The sequence below is a fragment of the Enhydra lutris genome, unplaced genomic scaffold (assembly GCF_002288905.1).
Source record: "Enhydra lutris kenyoni isolate GAN:26980312 unplaced genomic scaffold, ASM228890v2 scaffoldscaffold24, whole genome shotgun sequence".
NCBI lineage: Eukaryota > Metazoa > Chordata > Mammalia > Carnivora > Mustelidae > Enhydra > Enhydra lutris.
The window spans coordinates 29,181,647-29,186,858 of NW_019154108.1; positions in this window are offsets into that span (position 1 = coordinate 29,181,647).

The following is a 5,212-nucleotide window of genomic DNA, read 5'->3' on the forward strand; positions in this document are numbered from 1 at the left end:
ATTTGATGTGTGATTATTTTTAATTTGAAAAAGGCAACATATTCCATTCAAACAGAGAACTGTATGAAGAAGGTGGAAGTAACTAACAATATCCTTGTGCCACTCTTTTCAGTATTAGCGGTTTCTATATTTTTAAACAAATGAACGGGCACCATGTAGAAGCTTTGTTGAGGGAGCCTTTGTGAAGCTTGGTGCTCCTCCTGTGGACGGACTGGGCCTGCCACCATCATTCTGGAGCAGGGACACCAGCTTATTGGCTGTGTGATTCTGGAAAGTTCCCTAAACACCTGTAACGTTAGTAAAATGAGGGATAATCATGGTGCTTCTCTCAGCAGGCTGTGAGAATAAGGGAGAAAAGTGCAGGTAGTATTAACTGGAGACTAGTAGGTAGTGGTCATTCTGTAAATGGTAACTACTCATCATTACACACGTGCAAAATAACCACTACCACAGGCATACAGGCCCTCTAAGGCTTAAAAGTGAATGGGCCAGAAAAAAGGAAAAAAAAATAACCAATAATTATGAAATAATGACCAAATAACTAAAGGAAGCTGCTATTAACATTTTGGTACATTTCTTTCTGGTCTGCTTTCTATATAACATGTTTTGGGTGTAACCCTACTGTAAGTATAAATTCTGCATCTTGCTATTTTGGAAGACATTATTTTTTTTTTAAAGATTTTATTTATTTATTTGACAGATAGATCACAAGTAGGCAGAGAGGCAGGCAGAGAGAGAGGAAGGGAAGCAGGCTCCCTGCTGAGCAGAGAGCCCGATGTGGGACTCGATCCCAGGACCCTGAGATCATGACCTGAGCCGAAGGCAGCGGCTTAACCCACTGAGCCACCCAGGCGCCCGGAAGACATTTTTTAAAAATCCACCACCTTTGGGGCATGGGGGTAGCTCAGTTGACTGTGTCTGACCCTTGATTTCAGCTCTAGTCATGATCTCAGGTACCTGAAATCAAGCCCCACACTGGGCTCCATGCTCAGTGTGGAGTCTCCTTCAGATTCTCTCCCCCTCTGTCCGTCCCTTGTGTATGCTAATACATAAATAAATCTTTATTATTTATTTATTTTTTAAAAAAGAGATGTTATTTATTTGAGAAACAGAGATATCCAGAGGAGCAGCAGGTAGAAGGAGAGGGAGAAGCTGACTCCCTGCTGAGCAGGGAGCCGGATGCAGGGCTCGATCCCGGGATTCCGGGAACATCTGAGCTGAAGGCAGATGCTTAACTAACTGAGCCCCCCAGGCGGCCCAATAAATAATCTTTAAAAAAATTAAAACAAACTGGGGCACCTGGGTAGCGCAGTCATTAAGTGTCTGCCTTCAGCTCAGGTCATGATCCCAGGGTCCTGGGATCAAGCCCCACGTTGGGCTCCCTGCTCGGCGGAGAGCCTGCTTCTTCCTCTTCCATTCCCCCTGCTTGTGTTCCCTCTCTCGCTGTGTCTCTCTCTGTCAAATAAATAAAAAATCTTAAAAAAAAAAATTAAAACAAACTAACAAAAAGACCAAGGAGCTCATTTTTTTTTTTTAAGATTTTATTTATTTATCAGAGAGAGAGAGACAGAGAGGGCATATATGCAGAGGGAGAGGGAGAAGCAGACTCCCTGCCAAGCAGGGAGCCCGATATGGGGCTCGATCCCAGGACACTGGGATCATGACCCGGGCCAAAGGCAGATGCTTAACAACTGAGCCACCCAGGTGCCCCCCAAGGAGCTCATTTTAAGACCATTCAGCCAGCTTTGCTCTGGACTGGCTATTTCTCTCCACGTGCGTTACAATCTGATCAAGTAGGTTACAATGCAACTGTCATTTAACACAAGGGATTGAGGCCTGGAGAGGTAAAGTCACTTACCTGTCCAAGGCACTGTGGTAGTCAGTTACACTGATGGCCCCCAGGGAACCAGGCCCCCCAGTGTGCCCTCCGCTCATCGGGCACCTGAGCTGACCCATGGCTCCCTTTAACCAAGAGAATGGCCGTTCCAGCTTTCTGCTTGTGGTCAGGAATCTGGCTGTTCTGCTGGAGAGGCCGGGTGGGCAGACGCTGGAGAAGCCCTGGCCCTGAGCCTGCACGGAGAGAATAATGTTCTCCTAAGAGGGTAATCAAATGTATTACAACATGGTTTTACTTAATTCCACTAGAAATACCTACCAAAAGCCCTCAGCGCTGAATTGCCAAAAACCCAGGCAGAAATCCTCATTTTACTGTATCAATAAACTGAGGACTGTCTGGCTCACCTGCTAACTGGAGAGCAAGGCTCTACCCGGGGTACAGTGACTAACGGACACAGTCTGTATTCACTCAGGAGTGAACGGGGGTATGCACAAGCAAAGCAGAGTCCTGACGCATTCTGGAAAAGGTAAGCTCACCAGAAACCAAGTATCTACTCGAGTTGTCTTGTTTGGTTTCTTCACTGATCAAGTGTTTCCTTACATCCTGTGGATGCATACGGGTCCCGAAGGGACAGTTTTTCTGGGTGAGAATCCCAAAGTCACTCTATGGAGCCGTCCACTCCTTCCATCTGGAAGGCTCTGCTGACAGAGGAGCTCCTCCTTGGGTAGACGTGTCTCCTGGGCTCCCCTCATCGGTGTCCCCCAGTTCAGGTGGGAAATTCTGAACTGTGACTGTTCATGTGTGTAGGGGGTGGGGATAGGTCTTTCTACTTTCCCTCCCATAGGATAACCTATCATAACTTTTTCACAGTTCGTTACACAAGGTATCTGGTGAAAGACGTTGCTACTATTCTTCAAGGAAGTGTTGTTCTTCCTCAGTTCTGGCTCTGTTCATTCCACAAACCGAAGAACAGAGGCCTCCCTGAGTCATCTGTAGGACACCAGTGAATTCTGCTAAGCATAGTCTTTAGAACTCGTGCCTCAATTGTATCAAAAGTGCAGCAGGCAATGTTTAGTTCCTTCTGGGTACAACCCAGGGAAAGGGGAGACAGGAAGTGGGCAGGGAGCTGGTTTCAAGTGCTGGGATGTGAGCCCAGGGTTTACGTCTCACTGGAGCCCCCTGAAATTGGTTTAATGATGCCTTCTGCTTTGTTTCATTTTGTTTGAACCAAAGGATACCTGACCTGGGTCTCAGGAGAAACAGGTATTTGATGATCCTCCAAGGGGTCATTCTAAAGAAACAGGACCTCCCAAGAATTCAATTTGCATCTTCCTGTAGTCACTTGGTTCCAACGGGAGAGGTGGCTTCTCTTTCCAGTTTAGTTTGCAAAATAGTAAATAGTAGCATACTTGGTGAGAAAAGACAGAGTGGGAAGGAAAGCATTTGGATATTGTTTTGTCTTTTCTTTGGTCTTTGGTTTGCTGTTATCATTGAAAATTGCCCAGCAGAGGTCTTTGGCTTTGCATTTTCATTAAGTGGCTTAGAAAAGCATTCTGTAAAAAGTGACTCCCAAAGGTTTTCAATGGGAGCACCTGGGTGGCTCAGTCCGTTAGGCGTCTGCCTTCGGCTCAGGTCATAATCCTAGGGTCCTGGGATCGAGCTCTTCATTGGGCTCCCTGCTCAGCAGCAGGGAGCCAACTTCTCCCTCTCCCTCTGCCTGCCATCCCCGTTTGTGCTTTCTACCAAATAAATAAATCAAATCTCAAAAAACAACAACAAAGGTTTCCAATTGAGACAAACCCCAAAAGTCTGAAAATACGGTCTTTCTTCTAACAGCTTTATTGAGATATAATTCATATACCACACGTGTCACCTATTTGAAATTTTCTATTCAATGGTTTTTAGTAGAGCTGTGCAAACATCACTACAGTCAGTCAATTTTAGAACATTTTCATCACTCCCAAAAGAAACCTTATACCCCTTAGCAATCCCACACACCTGCCCCAGACCCCAGCCAACCCATGATCTACTTTCTGTCTCTACTTGCTTATTCTGGACATTTCCTATAAAAGGAATTATACAATATGTGGTCTCTTGTGACTGGCTTCTTTCACTCAGCATGATTTTAAGGTTCATCTATGTTGTAGTAAGTATTAGTACTTCCTTTCTGAAGAATATGGTTATATGGACATAGTTTTTTAAAAAATAGCTGCTTTTATTATAAAATAAAAATTTTAGGGGTGCCTGGGTGGTGCAGTGGGTTGGGCATCCGACTCTTGGTTTCAGCTCAGGTTGTGATCTCAGGCGTGTGGGATCGAGCCCTGCTTTGGGCTCCACGCTCAGTGGGGAGTCTGCTTGGGATCCTCTCTCACTCATTCTCCATCTGCCCCTCTCCTCTGTGCTCTCTAAAATAAATAAATCTTGGGGAGTCTGGGTGGCTCGGTGGGTTAAGCCTCTGCCTTTGGCTCAGGTCATGATCTCAGGGTCCTGGGATCGAGCCCTGCATCGGGCTCTCTGCTCTGAAGGGAGCCTGCTTCCCCCCTCTCTCTGCCTGCCTCTCTGCCTACTTGTGATCTCTCTCTCTGTGTGTCAAATAAATAAATAAAATCTTTTTTAAAATAAATAAATAAATCTTTAAAAAATGTAAAAATTTTACTGTAGAAAAGTGATAAATGCAGATATAAAGAAACTAAAACTGACACTACCCAGGGATAGCTACTGTTGGGTAGGTTTTGTTCCGGATTTTAGTTTACACATATATATGTGTAAGTGGAATCATACTGTGTGTACTGTTGGTGCAACATGGCATTTTTTTTACTGTGGTAGAATATATATAATATACGATTTACCATTTTAGCCATTTAAAAAAGATTTGAGTCATCTCAACACGGAACGTGGGGCTTGAACTTACAACCCCCGAGATGACGAGTTGCACGTTCCACTGACTGAGCCAGCAGGTGTCCCCGTTTTAACCAGTTTTAAGAGTGGGGTTTGGTGGCATTATGTACGTTCACACCGCCCTGCGGCCACGACTGCCATCCATCTCCAGAACCCTTTCATCGTTCCAAACGGAAACTCAGCACCCACCGCACACTAACGACCCCTGGGAACCCTGTTCTGTTTTCTCTCCCTATCAATGTGACTACTCTACGTACCTCATGTAAGTGAAATCTGTACAGTATTTGTCTGTTTGTGACTGGCTTATTTATTCAGCAGAATGTCTTCAAAGTTCATCCATGTTGCAGCGTATTTGAGAATTTCCCTCCCCCCTCCCTTTTTGTTATTTATTTATTTATTTTTTTGAAAGAAAGGGAATAGGAGAGTGGGAGAGGGGCATGGAGGAAGAGAGCGCGCATCTCAAGCAGGCTCCATGCT